The sequence below is a fragment of the Dama dama genome, chromosome 30 (assembly GCF_033118175.1).
Source record: "Dama dama isolate Ldn47 chromosome 30, ASM3311817v1, whole genome shotgun sequence".
In the NCBI taxonomy this organism is placed as follows: Eukaryota; Metazoa; Chordata; class Mammalia; order Artiodactyla; family Cervidae; genus Dama; species Dama dama.
Genome location: NC_083710.1, coordinates 66,043,383 through 66,066,741, shown reverse-complemented (window position 1 = coordinate 66,066,741; position 23,359 = coordinate 66,043,383).

The window sequence follows — 23,359 nt, the reverse complement described above, 5'->3', positions numbered from 1 at the left end:
CATCAGTGTTTTATGGTTTTCTATGTATAGGTCTTTTGTTTCTTTAGGTAGATGTACTCCTAAGTATCTTATTCTTTTTGTTGCAATGGTGAATGGTATTGTTTCCTTAATTTCTCTGTCTGTTTTTTCATTGTTAGTATATAGGAATGCAAGGGATTTCTGTGTGTTAATTTCATATCCTGCAACTTTACTATATTCATTGATTAGCTCTAGTAATTTTCTGGTAGAGTCTTTAGGGTTTTCTATGTAGAGGATCATGTCATCTGCAAACAGCGAGAGTTTCACTTCTTCTTTTCCTATCTGGATTCCTTTTGCTTCTTTTTCTGCTCTGATTGCTGTGGCCAAAACTTCCAACACTATGTTGAATAGTAGTGGTGAGAGTGGGCACCCTTGTCTTGTTCCTGATTTCAGGGGAAATGCTTTCAATTTTTCACCATTGAGGGTGATACTTGCTGTGGGTTTGTCATATATAGCTTTTATTATGTTGAGGTATGTTCCTTCTATTCCTGCTTTTTGGAGAGTTTTAATCATAAATGGGTGTTGAATTTTGTCAAAGGCTTTCTCTGCATCTATTGAGATAATCATATGGTTTTTATCTTTCAATTTGTTAATGTGGTGTATTCCATTGATTGCTTTGCGGATATTGAAGAATCCTTGCATTCCTGGGATAAAGCCCACTTGGTCGTGGTGTATGATTTTTTTAATATGTTGTTGGATTCTGTTTGCTAGAATTTTGTTAAGGATTTTTGCATCTATGTTCATCAGTGATATTGGCCGGTAGTTTTCTTTTTTTGTGGCATCTTTGTCTGGTTTTGGAATTAGGGTGATGGTGGCCTCATAGAATGAGTTTGGAAGTTTACCTTCCTCTGCAATTTTCTGGAAGAATTTGAGTAAGATAGGTGTTAGCTCTTCTCTAAATTTTTGGTAGAATTCAGCTGTGAAGCCATCTGGTCCTGGGCTTTTGTTTGCTGGAAGATTTTTGATTACAGTTTTGATTTCCTTGCTTGTGATGGGTCTGTTAAGATCTTCTATTTCTTCCTGGTTCAGTTTTGGAAGGTTATACTTTTCTAAGAATTTGTCCCTTTCATCCAAGTTGTCCATTTTATTGGCATCGAGCTGCTGGTAGTAGTCTCTTATGATCCTTTGTATTTCAGTGTTGTCTGTTGTGATCTCTCCATTTTCATTTCTAATTTTGTTATTTTGGTTCTTCTCTCTTTGTTTCTTAATGAGTCTTGCTAATGGTTTGTCAATTTTGTTTATTTTTTCAAAAAACCAGCTTTTAGCTTTGTTGATTTTTGCTATGGTCTCTTTAGTTTCTTTTGCATTTATTTCTGCCCTAATTTTTAAGATTTCTTTCCTTCTGCTAACCCTGGGGTTCTTCATTTCTTCCTTCTCTAGTTGCTTTAGGTGTAGAGTTAGGTTATTTATTTGGTTTTTTTCTTGTTTCTTGATGTTAGCCTGTAATGCTATGAACCTTCCCCTTAGCACTGCTTTTACAGTGTCCCATAGGTTTTGGGTTGTTGTGTTTTCATTTTCATTCATTTCTATACATATTTTGATTTCTTCTATGATTTGTTGGTTATTCAGAAGCGTGTTATTTAGCCTCCATAGGTTTGAATTTTTACCAATTTTTTTCCTGTAATTGAGATCTAATCTTACTGCCTGTGGTCAGAAAAGATGACTGGAATGATATCAATTTTTTTGAATTTTCCAAGACCAGATTTATGGCCCAGGATGTGATCTATTCTGGAGAAGGTTCCGTGTGCACTTGAGAAAAAGGTGAAGTTGATTGTTTTGGGGTGAAACGTCCTATAGATATCAATTAGGTCTAGCTGGTCCATTGTGTCATTTAAGGTTTGTGTTTCCTTGTTAATTTTCTGTTTAGTTGATCTGTGCATAGGTGTGAGTGGGGTATTAAAGTCTCCCACTATTATTGTGTTACTATTAATTTCCTCTTTCATACTCGTTAGCGTTTGCGGTACATATTGTGGTGCTCCTATATTGGGTGCATATATATTTATAATTGTTATATCTTCTTCTTGGATTAATCCTTTGATCATTATGTAGTGTCCTTCTTTGTCTCTTTGCACATCCTTTATTTGAAAGTCTATTTTATCTGATATGAGTATTGCGACTCCTGCTTTCTTTTGGTCTCCGTTTGTGTGAAATATTTTTTTCCAGCCCTTCACTTTTAGTCTGTTTGTGTCTCTTGCTTTGAGGTGGGTCTGTTGTAGACAGCATATATAGGGGTCTTGTTTTTATATCCATTCAGCCAATCTTTGTCTTTTGTTTGGGGCATTCAACCCATTTACATTTAGGGTAATTATTGATAGGTGTGGTCCCATTGCCATTTACTTTGTTGTTTTGGGTTCACGTTTATACAACCTTTCTGCATTTCCTGTCTAGAGAAGATCCTTTAGCATTTGTTGAAGAGCTGGTTTGGTGGTGCTGAATTCTCTCAGCTTTTGCTTATCTGTAAAGCTTTTGAATTCTCCTTCATATCTGAATGAGATCCTTGCTGGATACAGTAATCTAGGTTGTAGGTTATTCTCTTTCATTACTTTCAGTACGTCCTGCCATTCCCTTCTGGCCTGGAGGGTTTCTACTGATAGATCAGCTGTTATCCTTATGGGAATCCCTTTGTGTGTTATTTGTTGTTTCTCCCTTGCTCCTTTTAATATTTGTTCTTTGTGTTTGATCTTTGTTAATTTGATTAATATGTGTCTTGGGGTATTTCGCCTTGGCTTTATCCTGTTTGGGACTCTCTGGGTTTCTTGGACTTGGGTGGCTATTTCCTTCCCCATTTTAGGGAAGTTTTCAGCTATTATCTCCTCGAGTATTTTCTCATGGCCTTTCTTTTTGTCTTCTTCTTCTGGGACTCCTATGATTCGAATGTTGGTGCGTTTCACATTGTCCCAGAGGTCCCTGAGGTTGTCCTCATTTCTTTTGATCCTTTTTTCTTTTTTCCTCTCTGCTTCATTCATTTCCACCATTTTATCTTCTACCTCACTTATCCTATCTTCTGTCTCCGTTATTCTACTGTTGGTTCCCTCCAGAGTGTTTTTGATCTCATTCATTGCATTATTCATTTTTAATTGGCTCTTTTTTATTTCTTCTAGGTCTTTATTAAACATTTCTTGCATCTTTTCAATCTTTGTCTCCAGGCTATTTATCTGTAACTCCGTTTTGTTTTCAAGATTTTGGATCATTTTTATTATCATTATTCTAAATTCTTTTTCAGGTAGATTCCCTATCTCCTCCTCTTTTGTTTGACTTGGTGGGCATTTTTCATGTTCCTTTACCTGTTGGGTATTTCTCTGCCTTTTCATCTTGTTTAGATTGCTGTGTCTGGACTGGGCTTTCTGTATTCTGGAGGTCTGTGGTTCCTTTTTATTGTGGAGGTTTTACCCAGTGGGTGGGGTTAGACGATAGGCTTGTCAAGGTTTCCTGGTTAGGGAAGTTTGCGTCGGTGTTCTGGTTCGTGGAACTTGATTTCTTCTCTCTGGAGAGCAATGGAGTGCTCAGTAATGAGTTTTGAGATGGGTCTATGTGTTAGGTGTCATCTTGGGCAGCCTGTATGTTGACGTTTAGGGCTATGTTCCTGCGTTGCTGGAGAATTTGCGTGGTATGTCTTGCTTTAAAACTTATTGGCTCTTGGGTGGTGGTTGGTTTCAGTGTAGGTATGGAGGCTTTTGGACGGTCACTTATTACTTAAAGTTCCATGTAGTCAGGAGTTTTCTGGTGTTCTCCGGTTTTGGGCTTAAGTCTCCTGCCTCTGGATTTTAGTTTTATTCTTCCTGTAGTCTCAGGACTTCTCCAACTATACAGCACTGATAATAAAACTTCTAGGTTAATGACGAAAAGATTCTCCCCCGTTAGGGACACCCAGAGAGTTTCACAGAGTTACATGAAGAAGAGAAGAGGGGGGAGGGAGATAGTGATGATCAGGAGGAGAAAAAGGGGGACTCAAGAGGAGAGAGACAGATCTATGCAGTTGTCTGTTCCCAGAGTATTCTCTGTAGCCCAGACACCCACCAAGATTCACAGAATTGGATTGGGAAGAGAAGAGGAAAGGAGGAAATAGAGGTGTTCTGAGGTAGAAAACAGAGAGTCAAGACTGGGAGAGAATAATCAACACACTCCCGAATAAAAATGGGAACTGAATATTGGATTCTTAAATGTTCACAATTTATATCATATACTGAAAAACAAAAATTAAAAATCTAGAGTAGAGGTTAGACTCTTAAAAATACTATATTAAAAACAAAAACCAAAACACACACAAAAAAAATTTTAAAATATATATGAAGTTCAGTTTAAAAATAGGGCTTCTCTTCTTTTTTTTTTTTTTTTGGTAAGGTTATAGTGTATTGAAAATGAAAATTAAGGAGAGGTAGAGGAGTACTAGAGGACTTTAAAAGAAATAAGAGAAAAAGAAAAATAGAAAATAGAAGAGAAAAAGGAGAAAAGAAAAAAAAAAAAAGAATTTTCCCTAATTAAAAAAAATCGTAAAAATCTATGGAAATGAAAGTTAAGGAGTAATGGGGGAGTAATAGGGAATTTTAAAGGAAAATAAAAAAGAAAAAATAAAAATGAAAAAAATTAAAAAAAAATTTTTTTTTCTTACTTAAAAAAAAAGTAAAAATATATCAAGGAATTTCTCTGGAGCTGGTGTGGTCAGTGTGGGTTCGGCTCAGTTTCAGATATCTCCTCGTTCCAGCTTACACTTCTCGATATCTACAGGCCCCTTCTGGTGTAATCGGTGTTTTCTACAGGGTTTTTAATCTGTTGCACTGGTCCGTTCAGGTAGCTAGTTCTGTCGCGCTGCGGGCCGTTCGCAGAACAAAGGGACCGAGAAAGGCCAGAGAAGGGCTCACAGACTGCGGACCGTCCCAGATCCGCCGGAGGCAGGAGCAGGTCGCGGTGAGACACAGGGCGCAGGCACCCGACTGGCGCGGGCGGGGACTGGGGCTGGGGACGCGGAGGGCAGAAGGCGCACGCACCCGACTGGCGCCAGTGGAAACTGAGACTGGGTCCGCGGAAGGGAGTGGGCGCACCGCACCCGGGGAGAGTGCGCCTGTCAAGTCCCTGGCTGCCTGGACCGCTCTGACGGGGAAGGCACAGAGAGCAGGCGTGTTCCGGCTGGTTAATTTTCTTTCTCTCCTCTGCTCTCCCACAGTTCAAGTTGGCAACTCACAAAAGCTCCCTCTGATTGTCCTTAGGGCATTCAGGCCCGGACCCTACCCCAAGCAATGCCGCCCGCTCCTCTCCGTGCCGCCCCCAGTTGCTGGTGGCGGATGCGGGTGTCTGGGGTATTTTTCTGCTGAGAGTTGCTTTTAGGCACTAATCTGTGGGTTTTATTTATTGTTTCCCTCCCAGTCAGGTTGCCCTCCAAGATTCAAACACTTCCCCCAGGCCCGCCAGTGCGAGGGTTTCCCAGTGTCTGGAAACGTCCTCTAAAGACTCCCTTCCCGGGACGGATCTCCGTCCTTAGCTCTTTTGTCTCACTTTTTATCTTTTATATTTTGTCCTACCTCCTTTCGAAGACAATGGGCTGCTTTTCTGGGCACCTGATGACCTCAGCTAGCGATCAGAAGTTGTTTTGTGAAGTTTGCTCTGCGTTCAGATATTCTTTTGATGAATTTGTAGGAGAGAAAGTGGTCTCCCCGTCCTACTCCTCCGCCATCTTGGCTCCTCCTCCAATATTTTTTTTTAAATGTATACATTTATAAGTAAAAAGCAACTCTTTTTTTTTAAATTTTTTTTTCATTTATTTTTATTAGTTGGAGGCTCTTAATTCACATAAATGTTTGAAATTAAAAAAAAATCACATCAGATTAAGTGAATGTCAAAATCCTGTTTTCAAATTAAGCTATAAATTCTAAAATTAGATAGTATTTTTTATATTAATATTTATTAAGGCAGGCCTTGAAAATAGCTGTCTAAAAAAATGAGGGTTCCTTTGCCAGTGCAGATTTGTGTTAGTTAAAAAATGAGATATGAACACTTTGTTATATTTTCAGATATTTTTTCCTATATGTAGTCATATGATGATAGAAATATAAATAGATAGGCAGGAAGTGAAAATTTTGAAGGATTGATAATCTGATCAAATCAGGATTGATAATCTGATCAAATCAATTATAATCTATAAATGGTGCTTCTTTTAGTATATATGTATATATTTATTACATTTTTAAAAAGTCTGATTTTGTCCTATTGAAGACCACTATTTCAGGGAGGGGTAGTGGCCATTTTGGTATATCTAATTTTTTTTTTTTTTTTGATTATCAGTTAAAGTAATTATCCTACCATATTTGGAAGATCTAAAATAATCTCTTAAGTTCTGCCATATATTACTATACATCATTCTCAAATAACTCTCCTTTGTATGTTTATGAACACACTGCTTTTAATATTTGCTCATTTTAAGTCACATATTATTTTTTTTTAAATAAACCATCTAGATATGTTAAGAAGTAACATTTCCCTACAAAATAAACATGAAACACTGATCTATAAACTAAACTTGTAATATAGGAATTTGCAGTAAATCTGTTGGGTACCAGAGTATTTCCAATACCATCATATAGACAAGATTTTAATCAAAGTCAACCTTATAAAAATTCTATTAAGTTGCATTAATTATTAAGATACTCAATTATGTGATCTGACAATAGAAAAACAAATAAATATTTTCATACTCAATAGCTACCTGACCAATTTGTAACTTCTATTACTTTAATTAATAGGTCTTGCCTTAGCACAAAATCGATCCTCTTTTTAATAGGTCCACTATACCTATCACTCAAAGCCACTTCAGTATTTGTTTATTGGTTTGCAGAAGTTAATGTGCTTAAATTATGAAGACATAGGTGAAAAAACAACTTTTGTTCCAACTAAATGAAGTTACATTTCATTTGTTCTGTTGGTTTGTTTTGGTTTGTTCCATCCAAAGAAGTCACATTTTTAAAAACATCTTGTATTTCAAAATGCAATGTTTGTGTGTATAGTTTTTTGTTCACGCTTGTAGTTTTAAGCTATAGTGATTTGTAAGTGCATTGGTTTTCAACTTCAGCTTTAAAAATATACCACAAGCTCCATGAAACAATAAAAATTTATTATTTCATAGTTCTATAGATCAGAAATAAGATACAGATGTTACTGGGCTAAAATCAATGTCAGCAGGTGGCATTTCTTGCTGGAGGCTCTGGGGAGGACCCCTTCACGGCACATGCTGCTTGTCAGCAGAATTCAGATCCTTGTTGGCTTCAGTCTGAGGGCTCCTCTTGGCTTCCAAGGATCAAAGCATTCCTTGGTTCATGGCTCACACCTTCTAACTTTAAAGTTTAGGCAGTGTCCCTCTCGTTCTTTAATATCTCATGACGATTGTTTCTTCACAGGTCTCTGGCTTTTCTTTTCTCCTGAATTTTTAAGGACCCATGTGACTATATTTTCTCCATCTGGATCATCTAAAATAATCTCCCTATTTTATGGCCCATAATCTTCCTTTCATCTGCAAAATCCCTTTTGCCATTTAATGCAACATATTCATAGGTTCCAGAAATTAGTGTGTCAACATTTTTGAAAGGCTATTATTAAGCTACATAGTAAGTATAAATATTACATTTTATCTATAGATGCAGAGAACTTTGGCAGGGCTACTCAAAGTCTTATATATTGCCCCCTAAAACCAGATTAGCATTTCCTTCATATAATTTCTTTTTGGCTCCATGTAACACTGGCCTGTCTATATGATGGAACTGCTTTATAAAAAAAATTCTTTCACATTATTTAGAACTGATCTTCAGGGTGTCTAATTTTTGTCTTTTATTTATTCTTGGTGTCCTCTTTCAGTATTCTGAAGCTGTGCAGTCATCCGTTCTCTACAAGGGTCCATAAAATTATATTTGCTTTATTGCTTTGCTATAGATTTGCCTTCATGGCTGATGGCATGATTATATTCCAAACTGAAATGATTTTTGCCCTGCTCTTTAAAGCTTAGTAGAGCTCAAACCTGGGGTTGCTTTTGTTTCGTTTTTGGATGAACTCATCTGTAACACATAGTGTAACATTACAAACTTGTACTTTAGTCTTGAAATTGTCACATAATCCCTCCTAGACATTTTTTTAAAATGACCGAACACTGACTTGCATTCCCCACAATGGCCTGCTGTTATTCCTGAATATCTTTCTACTGTGATCAATATTTTTCTAGTGCTGTGTTTCCTAATTAGCAATAGCTATTAGTCTCCCTGTCTCTCTTTTCCCTCCTTCCAATCTCCTCCCTCTCTCACTCATCCTCCTACTCAGTCTTATCTTTCTCCCCTCTGTCTACCTCCCTTCCTCTCCCTCCTTCTCTCTTAACCTCTACATTTCTATGATTTGTAAACATCATTCACTTCCCATGGGTTCACAAGAACTGTTTCTAATATTTCACGAGTGTTCCTTAAGGAAATGGAGAGGGAAATGAGCAAGCAATAACTCCAGGTTTTGTTCTCTGCATCTCCAAGCAAATCCTCAATTAATGCTTAATATTAGGAATCTTGTAAGAGTTAAAATGCAGGATGATGGCCAATGTTTAAAAAGTTAAATAAACTGATAAATCATTGAATTTTTTTGAATATTTTTTTCATTTATTTTTATTAGTTGGAGACTAATTACTTTACAATATTGTAGTGGGCTTCATTGATTACATCCATAGTAAAGGAAGATTTAAAATTCAAAACCAAACCATTGAATTTTAAATCTTCCTTTACTATGGATGTAATCAATGAAGCCCAGAAAGATTAAATCTCTTTCCCAACCTCAAATATTTAATCCATCTAAGTCATGCTTCACGTATTTAATTCATGTGAGTGAGAGCTTCCCAGGTGACTCAGTGGTAAAGAATCTGTCTGCCAATGCAGGAGATACAGGAGACTCAGGTTTGATTCCTGGGTCGGGAAGATCCCCTGGAGGAGGTAAAGGCAACCAAGTCCAATATTCCTGTGTGGAAAACTCCATGGACAGAGAAGCCTGGCAAGCTGAAGTCCATGGGGTCACAAAGAGTTGATGTGACTGAGCACGCACACACAAGTCTTGCTTCCACCAGATCTCTTGACTAATCTGGCATATTTTTCAGGTAAACTCATTGCTCCATTTAACCCACAATTCTCGGGTGTATTTTTCTTTTCATAAGTGATTCCATTAATCTCCAATGACTGACTGTATATTCTTAGGGTTCTCTAGATTGACTTTCTACTTTTGAAGCTTATTAGGTCAGAGAAGCAATATGTTTGATTGATCTTTTTCCTACTAAATTTACTTGATGATTCGTTGAATTGTCTATACTGATTTTTGTTTCTGTGTATGTTAGTAAAACTTACAGTGTCCAAATTGATCTGATGTTTTCTTTAATTTAAATATAATAGGGATAACTGTAAAAACTGGAAAAGTTCGAATAGTTATAAGTAGTACTCAGTTCAGTTTAGTTCAGTCACTCAGTCGTGTCTGACTCTGAGACCCCATGGACTGCAGCACGCCAGGCTTCCCTGTCCATCACCAACTCCTGGAGGTTGCTCAAACTCATGTCCATTCAGTCGGTGATGCCATCCAACCATCTCATCCTCTGTCATCCCCTTCTCCTCCCACCTTCAATCTTTCCCAGCATCAGGGCCTTTTCTAATGACTCAGTTCTTCACACCAGGTGGCCAAAGTATTGGAGTTTCAGCTTTAGCATCAATCCTTCCAATGAACATTCAGGACTGATTTCCTTTAGGGTCAACTGGTTGGATCTCCTCAAAGTCCAAGGGACTCTCAAGAGCCTTCTCCAACAGGACAGTTCAAAAGTACATAGTACTAAGTTATTCCAATTTTCAATTTAATTTTCAACTATTTTGCATTTTTTTCACAATATTATTTAATTCATGCTAATCTTAATTTTCAGTCATAGTAGTTGGGAAGGGGAAGGGATGGGATAAGAAAGATATAGATGAGGGATATTAAGAGGTACAAACATTCAGGTGTAAAATAAGAGTCATGGGTATGAAATACACATTGTGGGGAGTGTAGTCAATAATTATGTAGTATCTTTGTATGGTGACATATTAACTAGGCTTATCTTGGAGATCATTTTGAAACATGTGGACATATTGAATCACAATGCTGCATAACAGGGATTAACACAGTGTTGTCGGTCAATTACACTTCAGAAACAAACTTGTAAGAAATCAGATTAGTGATTACCAGAGGTCAGGGGTTGGTTGAGGCATGAGAAATTGAATGAAGGTGGTTACAAGGTACAAACTTCCAGTTATAAGATAAATAAGCACTAAGAATGGAATGTACAACATGATAAATACAATTAAACTGACGGTTTTAATACATAGAAGTTGTTAAGAGAGTAAATCCTAAGAGTCTCATCACAAGAGAAGTGATGAAAACTTCTATTTCTTTTTTTTTGTATCTATATGAGATAATGAATGCTCAATAAACTTGAGATAATCATTTCATGATGTAAATAATCAAATCATTATGGTATACATCTTAAATTCATGGAATTTAAGTTGCTGTATGTCAATTATATCTCAATAAAACTGGAAGAAAAGTATTAAAAATGTTTATGTAAAATGTAAATGTGACCCAGGTTGAATTTATTCTGTCAAGCAAGATGTCATTTCTTAAATACACTCAGAATATTTGATCTGTGTTTCAAGTAGTCTTAGATATACATAGGGCAGAAGATTTCCTTCAAAGAAAAAGGCAGACATGTTTTCTTTTTGTTCATTCCTCAACTGCTATGTTACATCCCAAATTTATTCCACATTTTGAAACACAGAGAAAATACACCCAACCATAATGCTTGCAAATACTTCAGATTTTATAAAATTAATACTAACATATTTTCCTCAATTCATTTTGCTGCTTGATTTCACATACAAAGTTTGGCTTATGGATTTTCATTTAACAACTTTGAGGAGTTATATCAAGAAAATGACACTACCTGTTATGACAGAAGTAGACAAACCAAAACTGTCAGGTCTCTCAGGTCAAATCTTGCCCTCAGTTGTTTTTGTTATATATTTATTGAAATACCTATTCAGGAAGCAACAGTTAGAACTGGACATGGAACAACAGACTGGTTCCAAATAGGGAAAGGAGTACGTCAAGGCTGTATATTGTCACCCTGCTTATTTAACTTATATGCAGAGTACATCATGAGAAACACTGGGCTGCAGGAAGCACAAGCTGGAATCAAGATTGCCGGGAGAAATATCAATAACCTCAGATATGCAGATGACACCACCCTTTTGGCAGAAGGTGAAGAACTAAAGAGCCTCTTGATGAAAGTGAAAGAGGAGAGTGAAAAAGTTTGCTTAAAGCTCAACATTCACAAAACTAAGATCATGGCATTCAGTCCCATCACTTCATGGCAAATAGATGGGGAAACAGTGGAGACAGTGGCTGACTTTATTTGGGGGGGCTCCAAAACCACTGCACGTGGTGATTGCAGCCATGAAATTAAAAGATGCTTACTCCTTGGAAGGAAAGTTATGACCCACCTAGACAGCATATTAAAAAGCAGCGACATTACTTCGTCAACAAAGGTCTGTCTAGTCAAAGCTATGGGTTTTCCAGTGGTCATGTATGGATGTGAAAGTTGGACTATAAAGAAAGCTGAGAGCTGAAGAATTGATGCTTTTGAACTGTGGTGTTGGAGAAGACTCTTGAGAGTCCCTTGAACTGCAAGGAGATCCAACCAGTCCATCCTAAAGCAGATCAGTCCCGGGTGTTCATTGGAAGGTCTGATGTTGAAGCTGACACTCCAATACTTTGGCCACCTGATGGAAGAGCTGACTCATTTGAAAAGACCCTGATGCTGGGAAAGATTGAGGGCAGGAGGAGAAGGGGACGACATAGGATGAGATGGTTGGATGGCATCACTGACTCAAGGTACATAGGTTTGGGTGTATTCCGGGAGTTGGTGATGGACAGGGAGGCCTGGCGTGCTGTGGTTCCTGGGGTCGCAAAGAGTTGGACACGACTGAGTGACTGAACTGAACTGAGCTGATTCACTTCCTCATTGTTTAGGACTGTTTTCATCCTATAAAAGCAGAGTTGCGTGACTCTGACAAGACTCTACAGTTTGTAAAACCTGAAATATTTACTATGTGTTCCTCCACAGCAAAAATGTGCTGACCCCTGCTCTGTGAGAACACTGTAGTTATCCCCATTTTACACAAGAGATAATTGAATCTCAGAGAATTAAACAGGTGTTCTAGAGCACAAAACTGGTAAATGGAAAACTGTGTTTGTCCACATGAGTTTAACTTCAAAAAACACATAGGGATTCACTACAAAGGACAGGAGGTAGGCATTCTAAGCAAAGAAATCATGATATTTGATGGAACTGAAGAGCATTGAAATTGCTAAGTGTCATTTTATTTTGGTTGTGGGGTGAGATGTCTTATAAATGGTAGAATCTCACTGCATGAAATTAAAACAGAAGGCAAGAACATGCCACAAATAAAGGGCTCTGTAAGGAAGTTACTGTGCTTGATCTGGGTGTGTCAAATAAATGAGCAACCTGATCAGATTTGTTTTATATATATACATACATACATATATATGTATATATATATATATATATATATATATATATATATAGCAGCTTCAGCTCCAGCAATAGTCCTTCCAAATACCCTTCAGGGTTGATTTCCTTTAGGATTGACTGGCTGAATCTCCTTGCTATCCCAGGGGCTCTCAAGAGTGGTTTCCAGCACCACAATTCAGAAGCATCAATTCTTCTACACTCAGTCTTCTTTATTGTCCAACACTCACATCCATACAGGACTACTGGAAAAACCATAACTTTAACTTTGCAGATCTTTCTTGGCAAAGTGATGTCTCTGCTTTTTAATACACTGTATAGGTTTGTCATAGCTTTTCTTCCAAGCAGCAAGCATCTTTTAATTTTGTGGCTGCAGTCAATGTCCACAGTGATTTTGGAGCCCAAGAAAATAAAATCTGTCACTGTTTCCACTTTTCCCCCTTCAATTTGCCATTAAGAGATGGGACTGAATGCCACGATCTTTGTTTTGGTAATGTTGAGTTTTAAGCCGGCCTTTTCACTCTCCTGTTTCACCTTCATTAAGAGGCTCTTTAGTTCCTCTTCACTTGCTGCCATTAAAGTGGTATCATCTGCATATCTGAGGCTGTTTATATTTCTCCTGGTAATCTTGATTCCAGCTTGTGAGTCATCCAACCTGGCATTTTCCATGATGTACTCTGCACACAAGTTAAATAAGCAAAATAAACAGGATGACCATATACAGCCTTGACATACTCCTTTCTCAATTTTGAACTAGTCCGTTGTTCCATGACCAGTTCTAACTGTTGCTTTCTGTCCTGAATGCAGCTTTCTCAGGAGACAGGTAAGGTAGTCTGATATTCCCATCTTTTAAGAATTTTCCACAGTTTGTTGTGATCCACACAAAGGCTTTAGCATAGTCAATAAAGTGTTTTTTTTTTTTTTTTTAATTCTCCTGCTTCTTCTATCATGTTGCGGATGTTAGAAATTTGATCTGTAGTTCCTCTGCCTTTTCTAAATCCATCTTGTATATCTGGAAGTTCTCAGTTCACATACTGCTGAAGCCTAGCTTGAAGGATTTTGAGTATCACCTTGTTAGCATGTGAAATGAGCTCAACTGTGTGGTAATCTGAACATGCTTTGGCATTGCCTTTCTTTGGGACTGGGATGAAAACTGACATTTTCCAGTCCTGTGGCCACTGCATTGCTGGTATGGCATTCAGTAGGGTGCAGCACTTTAACAGCATCATCATTTAGGATCTGAACTACTTCAGCTGGAATTCCATCACCTCTACTAGCTTTGTTCGTAGTAATGCTTCCTAAGGCCCACTTGACTTCACAGTGAGCGACCACACCACTGTGCTTATCCAGGTCACTAAGACCTTTTTTGTATAGCTCTTCTGTGTATTCTTGCCACGTCTTTTAAATCTCTTCTGCTTCTGTTAGATCCTTATCTTTCCTGTACTTTATCAAGCCCATCCTTGCATGAAGTGTTCCCTTGATAACTCCAATTTTCTTGAAGAGACCTCCAGTTTTCTCCATTCTATTGTTTTCCTCTCTTTGCATTCTTCACTTAACAAGGCTTTCTTATCTCTCCTTGCTATTCTCTGGAACTCTGAATTGAGCTGGGTAATCTTTCTCTTTCTCCTTTGCCTTTCGCTTCTCTTCTTTTCTCAGCTATTTGTAAGGCTCCTCAGGCATCTCTTCATATTACAAGAAATCTTTTTGCACTAAACACCTTATTTTAAAAAAAAAATATTCTATACGTCAAGACTTAAAAACTACAGAAAAAATTAATACTGTAGCTCACCAGTTCCTTTATGGTAAACTTCTGCTTACTATCGGAGAAGGCAATGGCACCCCACTCCAGTACTCTTGCCTGGAAAACACCGTGGATGGAGGAGCCTGGTAGGCTGCAGTGCATGGGGTTTCGAAGAGTTGAACATGACTGAGTGACTTCACTTTCACTTTTCACTTTCATGCATTGGAGAAGGAAATGGCAACCCACTCCAGTGTTCTTGCCTGGAGAATCCCAGGGACGGGGGAGCCTGGTGGGCTGCCGTCCATGGGGTCGCACAGAGTTGGACATGACTGAAGCAAGTAGCAGCAGCAGCAGCTGCTGCTTACTATGTTGCCATACAAGCAACTCCAAAACTTTGATTAGTGATAAAAAAAAAAAAAAAAAAAACTTACCTCCCTTTTTTGATTTTGTATTTATATATTTGACATCTCCAATTTTCCATTTCTCAGGACAATGCTTCAAGTATTAATACATTATTCAGCTTTATATCTTCAAGTATAATGTGCTGCTACCACTATTTTCCTAAATATATGGTTAACTCTCAAATATTCACTCAAATATAAAGTGCAGTGAGGTATGCAATGCAATACTGTAAATAATATTGAACACCAGACTCAGAAGGTTTTTCCATTTACATTTAATTTATGTACATTTTTCTGGTTCTGCACATTCACTTCAAACAAGTAACAAGTAATCTACACTGAAGAACTAACAGAAAATTTATTATACTCTATCCTGTCTCCTGTTGCTCTGCTTTACTCAGCCCTTATCTGAATGTAGTTTTACAAAGGAATTCAGCTATTTTCTCTCAGTCTATTGCAAAGTTCTCTCTTTTTAGAATGTTCTCTAGAGTGAGTTATAAAGATCTGTTAAGTACAGGAAGTAAAACAGAGCAAATTAAAAAGTCAAGTTGTTTTCAAAGCATTCAATGACTAACACAGATTAAAAAAAATTCAGTACTTCAGTAGAATTGCTTTGTCATATTTAAAAATAGACCATCTATCCCTAATGTAGAAATTCCACATGGAAACTTAACTTCATATTTCCAGATTATCGCAATAGGTAAACTGCAGAAAATGTGCTATGTAGCTTCAAAAGCAAGGTATGCATTTAGTTAAAAACTAGTGAGATTCAATTCTAGAATATAAAAGATACAGAGCCAAAACACAATAAAATGTATTATACATTTTACTTTTGTGTTTCCTAAGGTACTTTGCTTCAATTACAAATCTACTTCCTGCATCTATAAAAGTCTGCCAGCAGGGCTCTCCCTTGCATTATAATTTAGAAACAAATAATTTAAATTTTTAAAAATTTTCTTGGAAGAAAATGTCAACTTTGAAATCCCAAACAAAACTAAAAATATTGAATTTCCAAAGCAAATGACTAATGCTTGCAACCAACACTTGCTTGTGCCATTTCTTTATGATCAAATCATTATTAATCTACTAGTGTTATAAATATGTTATTTAATATTGAAACCTATCATCATTATTTCAAAAAGTATAAATCATGCCAAGATGTACACTACAAAATTTATAGCATTGATTAAATGAGCACTGAAGAGAATGCTCATGTTTATTTTTAGCTATTTATCTTTCGGACAAATTTTTAGATTTTCATCATAAAATTGAAAACTTTGTCCCCAATTGTTTGCATTTTGCCTTTTTTATTTTCTTAATTTATTTTTAATTGGATGACAATTGCTTTACAATATTGTGTTCCTTTCTGCTGTGTAGCAATGTGAATAAGCCAGAAGTATACTTGTATCTCCTTCCTCTGGAGCCTCTCTCCTACTCCACCCCCCATTTCACTCTTCTAGGTCATCACAGAGCCCAGGTCTGAGCTTGCCTGTTATACTGCAACTTCCTACCAGCTATCTATTTTACACATGGTCAACTTAGTGACTAAACAACAATGAAACAATGACAAAGTATATATTTCAATGCTACTCTCTCAACTCTTTCCACACTCTCCTTCTGCTGCTGTGTCCACAAGTCCATTCTCTACATTTGAATCTCTATTCCTGCCCTGCTGGGATTCATGGTTCCATTATGACATAATGATTACTCATGAGTATAGATCCCTGTGTTACAATAAGAATAGAAATATAGATAGGCATGCCTCATTTCTTATGCTTTGCTTTATTGTCCTTTGCAGACAAGTCATTTTGCACAAAGTGAAGTTTTGTGGAAACCTTTCATTGAGAAAGTCTATTGGCACCATTTTCCCAACAGCATTTGTTCACTTCTTGTCTGTGTGTCATATCTTAGTCATTCTCACAGTTTTCAATTTTTCATCAATATTATGTTTGTTATGGTGACCTGTGATCAGTGATCTTTGATGTTACTATTGTAATTGTTTTGAGGCGCCATGAGCTTCACCCATGTAAGATGATGAACTTAATTGATAAGTGTTGTGTGCATTCTGACTGCTCCAACAACTAGCTATTCCCTCACCTAGTTTCTTTTCATCTGGCCTCCCTATTTCCTGAGATACAACAATATTAAAATTAGGCCAATTAATAACCATTCAATAATCTCTACGTGTTCAAGTGAAAGGAAGAATTGTATGTCGCTCAGTTTAAAATAGAAGCTAGAAATGATAAAGCTGTGTGAGAAAGGCACATTGAATGATAAGACCAGCTGAAAGCTACCCCTCTTATGCCAAACAGTCAAGTTGTGAATGCAAAGGAAAAGTTCTTGAAGGCAATTCAAAGTGCTGCTTCAGTGAGCACAGAAGGGTGATAAGAAAACTAACAGCCTAATTGCTGATATGAAGAAAGTTTCAGATAGATGTGTTCTGGGTAGAAAATCAAACCAGCCATAGCATTCCCTTTAGTCAAAGCAAAGTCCAGATCGAATTTCTAACACTCTTCAATTCTGTGAAGCCTGAGACAGGTGAGGAAGCTGCAGAAAAAAAACCCTCAAACTAGTAGAAGTTGATTAATGAGGTTTAAGGAGAGAAGTTATCTTCAGAATATAAAAATGCACGATGAAGCAACACTTGCTTATATAGAAGATTATCAAGTTATCCCAAAGATCAAACTAAGATAATTAATGAAGTGGACTACACTAAACAACAGATTTCCAATGTGGACAAACAGCCTTCTATTAGAAAAAGATGTTATCTAGGACTTTCAGAGTTACAAAGAAGATGTCAATGACTGGCTCTCTTGTTAGGGGCTAATGCAGCTGGTGACTTTAAGTTGAAACCAATGCTCATATATTATACCATTCTAAAAATTATTATACCATTCTAAAAATCCTAGAGCCCTTAAGAATTATGCTCGATCTACTCTGCATATGCTTTATAAATGAAACAACGAATCCTGGATGACAGCTGCTTACAACATGGTTTACTGAATATTTTGATCCCACTATTGAGACCTATTGATCAAAGAAAAAAACAAAAAGAGTCCCTTTCATATTACTCAAAGACAATGAACCCAGTCACCCAAGATCTCTGATGGAGATTACAATGAGATTAATATTGGTTTCATGTCAACTTACATAACTTCCCTTCTGTAGCCCATGGATCAAGTAGTAGTTTTGATTTTCAAGTCTTATTATCTTAGAAATATATTTCATAAGGCTACAGCTGCAATAGACAGTGATTACTCTGATGGATCTGGCTAAAGTAAATTAAAAACTTTCTAAAGTAAATTAAAAACACCTTCACCATTTTAGATGTCATTAAGAACATTCATGGTTCATGGGAAGAGGTTAAAATGTCAACTTCAACTGGAGTTTTAAAGAAGTGATTCCAATCCTTAAGGTTGACTCTGAGGTGTTCAGGACTTCAGTGGAGTAGAGGAAGTAACTGCAGATGTGATAGAAATATCAAGAGAACTAAAATTACAAGTAGAGCCTGAAGATGTGACTGAATTGCTGCCACCTCATGATGAAACTTTCACAGATAAGGAGTTGCTTCTTGCAGATGAGCAAAGAAAGTGGTTTCTTGAGATGAAATCTATTCCTAGTTAAGATGCTTTCAATATTGTTGAAACGAGGAAAACTGATACAGAATATTACATAAATTTAGTTGATAAAACAGCAGCAGGGTTTGAAAGTATTGTCTCCAATTTTAAAGAAGTTCTATAGTAGGTAAAATACTATCAAACAGTATTTGCATGCTACAGAGAAATCATTTTTCCAAAAGTCAATGGGTGAGGCAAACTTCATTTTCTTATTTTAAGAAATTGCCAAGCGATCATAAACTTTAGCAACTGTCATCCTTGATCAGCCAACAGCCATCAAATTAAGGTAAGGCCATATAGCAACTAAAAGATTATGATTCACTGAAGATTCAGGTGGCTAGCATTTTTAAAAAATAGAATATTTTAAATTAAGGTTTATACATTGTTTTTTAGACATAATGCTATTTCACACCTAACAGACCACAGATATAAACATAACTTTTATATTCACTGGGAAACCAAACATTTTTTGTGACTTGCTTTAATGTAAAAATAGCTTTTATCGAAGTGGTCTAGAACCAAACTCCCAATATCTCCAAGGTACGCCTGAATTATAAAATAAAGTCTGCCATTAAATTCAAAATAATCTTGCTATTTCACTATTACCTCTTTGGAGTTATTCCATCTGAACAAAGCTTAGTAGCCTTACATGGGTATTTATTACTTCCTATAGCTGCAGAGTTTCTCCGTGTTTCAAATTATTATTTTTTTCATATTTCACCTTTTGAGCCCAATCACTTGGCTAACATTTTAACTATGTAACTCTATGATCTCCTAGAATAAAAAATAATATTTGGTGTCAGAATAATGCAGTCATTTCTATATTTTTACCTAGCTGGTCAATTATAAATTTGTCTGAAGCGTCCTTGTTGAACACAGTATCAAGGCTAGATGTTGTCATGAACAAACTGATAAGATTACTTACCTAAAATTCAGATGGGTGCTCAAGGTTCTAAGAAACATGAACATATCATGATAAAGGAAACTAAGAGGTTATGGATACTTCTAGTCTGGGTTATCTCAGTCAGTGGAAACATTGTTCATATAGTCACTCCAGCCATAACCTTGATTGCTCATTTTCCCTCTAGTAAGAAATCCTATCATTTCTATTCTCAAATATCACAGGCCAACCCTTCCTCCAGTCTACACTGCCATGTATCCTAGTCTAATATAAGTCACCATCAAGTCTGAATGATATGACAGCTTCCTTTTTGATCCTCCTGCTTATATTCTTATACTCTAAATCATTTTTTTCTTTGCAAATTAGTACTGGTAAACATTAAAGATAAAAGAATTACAACCTGCATGATTCTTGTGTCCTATATTATAATCCATTGTTTATGACTTCTGAAAAGTTACCATGAGTGTTTGCTAAGTCACTTCAGTCATGTCCAACTCTTTGTGACCCTATGGATTGCAGCCTGCCAGGCTCCTCTGTCCATGGGGATTCTCCAGGCAGGACTAATGGAGTGTTGCCATGCCCTCCTCCAGGGGATCTTCCTAACCCAGGGATTGAACCCACCTCTCCTGTAGCTCCTGCCTTGCAAGCGGATTCTTTATCACTGACCCACAGGGGAAGCCCTGAAAAGTTACCATATAATACCTTTAATGAAACCTATGCAATCTTCTGGTTGCAATAAGCATACCATAGTGGTTAAGAAAGCAGACTCTGTGTAAGTCAGTCTGCTAGTTTAGGATCTTAACTCATAGGCTTACTTATAATGTGGTTTTGAACAATTTACTTAAACTGTTTCATTTCCTCATTGTCAAAGACAGTAGTTTCTTCCTCAAAAGACTTGTCATGAGGGATAAACAAATCAATTCACATGCAGCACTTAAAATGGTTCCTGGCACACAGCAATTGCTAAGTAAATATTTAATATTATTCTTTATAGACCAAAAAAGTAACAACATAAACTGGACTTTTCCTTCTCCATTTCTTCTTACTTTCTTACTCATCCATTGCAATCCAGACTCGACGCATCCTCTGTTTAATTTCTCTAAGCCCCCAGATTTTTCCTAGTTGTGGATTTTCACTCAGAATCTGAAATGATCTTGATTGTGTTTTTCACACTGGCCTATTCTCAGCCTCCTTTGACTGGCTGTCACCTTTTCACTAACTGTCCCCTAAAACCCTGGTTTTCTATCTGTCAGATCCTATAATTTTCTTTCAGATGATTGCTTCCTAATCATTATTAGGATGCTTAATTGTTTATTTCCTTGTTAACAGTCTGCTGTCTGTCTTATTCATATCCAGTCCTGGATGCTTCTTACAGAAGTGGTAACAATGACAATAAAAAATGCATTGAAAAAAAAAATGCATTGAACTACTCAATGAAAGCATGAATCAACACCTACTTATAAACCCAACAGTTTAACTTCTTTTTGAAGGTCATCTTGGCTATTCGGGCTGTCTTGTATCTCCATACAAATCTTGAGGTTTTTTTTTTTTGTTCAATTCCATGAAAAACGTCATTGGTAATTTGATAGGGATTGCATTGAATCTGTAGATTGCCTAGGGCAGTATAGTCATTTAAACAATACTAATTCTTCCAATCCATAAACATGATATCACTTTCCATCTGTTTATGTCTTCTTCAGTTTCTCTCATCAGTATTTTAGAGTTTTTGGAGTACAGATCTTTTGTTTCCTTAGGTAGGTTTATTTCTCTTTTGTTTCCTTAGGTAGGTTGATTCCTAGGCATTTTATTCTTTCTGATGCAATGGTAAATGGAATTGCTTCTTGAATTTCTCTTCTGATCTTTTATTGTTAGTGTATAGAAATGCAACAGATTTCTGTGTATTAATTTTGTCATTTGCAATTTTACCAAATTCATTGTTGAGTTCTAGTAGTTTTCTCTTTGCCAGGTGGCTTACTAGTGATAAGAACACACCTGATGCAGGAGACATGAGCGACTCGGGTTCAGTCCCTGGGTTGGGAAGATCCCTTGGAGAAGGAAAAGGCAACCCACTCCAGTATTCTTGCCTGGAGAATCCCATGGACAGAGAAGCCTGGCAGGCTGCAGTCCATAGGTTCGCACAGAGTTGGACATGACTGAAGTGACTTAGCACACATGAGTAGTTTTCTGGTAACACTGCAGAATCTTCTACGTATAGTGTCATGTCAGCTGCAAACAGTGAGGGTTTAACTTCCTCTTTTCCAATTTGGATTCCTTTTTCTTCTCTGATTGTTGTAACTAGGACTTTCAAAACTATATTGAATAAAAGTGTTGAGAGTGGACCTCCTCGTCTTATTCCTGATCTTAGAAAGATTTTAGCTTTCTACTACTGAGTATGATGCTAGCTGTGGGTTTGTCATACATGGTCTTTATTATGTTGAGGTTTGTACGTTCTCTGTGCTCTTTCTGGAGAGTTTCTATCATAAATGGGTGCTGAATTTGTCAAAGGCTTTTTCTGAATCTATTGAGATGATCATATGGTTTTTATTTTTTAATTTGTTGATGTGGTATATCACATTGATTAATTTGCAGATTTTGAAAAATCCTTGTATCCCTGGGATGAATCCCACGTGATCATGTTGCACGATCAATGTTTTTAACATATTGTTGGATACAGATTGCTAGTATTTTGCTGAGGACTTTTGCATATATGTTCATCAATGATACTGGCCTGCAATTTTCTTTTTCTGGATATCCTTATTTGATTTTGGTATCAGGGTAATGATGGCCTCATAAATGAGTTTAGAAGTTTTCCTTCCTCTGCAATTTTCTGCAACAGTTTCAGAAGGATAGGTGTTACTTCTTCTCTAAATGTATGACAAATTCACCAATGAAGCTGTCAGGTCCTGGACTTTTGTTTGTTGGGATGTTGTTAACCACAGTTTCAATTTCAGTGCTTGTGATTGGTCTGTTCTTATTTTCTATTTCTTCCTGGTTCAGTCTAGGGAGACTGCACTGTTCTAAGAATTTGTCCATTTCTTCCAGGTTGTCCATTTTATTGGCATATAGTTGCCCATAATAGTCTCTTATGACCCTTGGTATTTCTGTGGAGTCAATTGTAACTTCTAAGATTGAGAAACTTAATACCCAATAAGATTCATCATGACACATAGATTAGAAATAGCTATTACAAAAATATTAGAGAATTAAAAAAAAATGTTTACATATATTCATTTTCTCTGGATAAAATCAATCTTCTTACCTTGCATATATCATCTTGTAACTCAAGGAAGTAGTTTTGTCCATTATTCAGATAAACTATTAAATTTATTTTTAAGAAATATTTATTGATAAGTATTTGAAAATAGTTGTACTATAAACAGTGTGATAGATAGGAATATGTCCCTGACTTCAATGAACTAAGTCTTGTATGAACCTATGAGAAACAGAACAAACAGCATCTTATAATATTTCATGTTCTCATTTAATGTTAAACATATGAGATATTTATTATCATCTAATCATAGCTGAGGAAAAATTATCCTCTGATCAGTGATTGATTTACTCAAAATCCCATTGTAGGTGAAAATATGGAAACAGAATTTGAACCTATATGTTCCTGGCTCTAAGCCATATCTCAATAATGGTTGACATGGCCTTCCAGGAAGGCAAGGTCTATATATTTACCAGGTAAAAACATTAAGACCTACAAACAGGTATTTAGAGTACAACAAGATAAACAAGCACAATGAAAGAGCTATTTGTCCAGAGGGAACAGAGAAAGCTTGTACCATGCTGACTGAGGAAGTCTTATGAGTTGCTGACTGGCAAAATGGAAAGTGAAGGATAGTTGGAATTTTAACAGGTAAAACTGAAAAAATGTCATTTGGGGGAATAAGGAGAACTGCATGGAAAAGAAATATTCCTTCCTTAAAAGTACTCCAAACATTCTCTGTGAAGAATGTGTTAATAACAGGTTTCTTTGAGATGGTGATTTTATGCTTAAGTGAAAGTCATTTGTCTTTTCTATGGTGGTACTGCCTGAGTAATAAATAAATAATACAAAAATCAATGACTGAAAGTTGTGCACAATTGTATTTCATATAATTG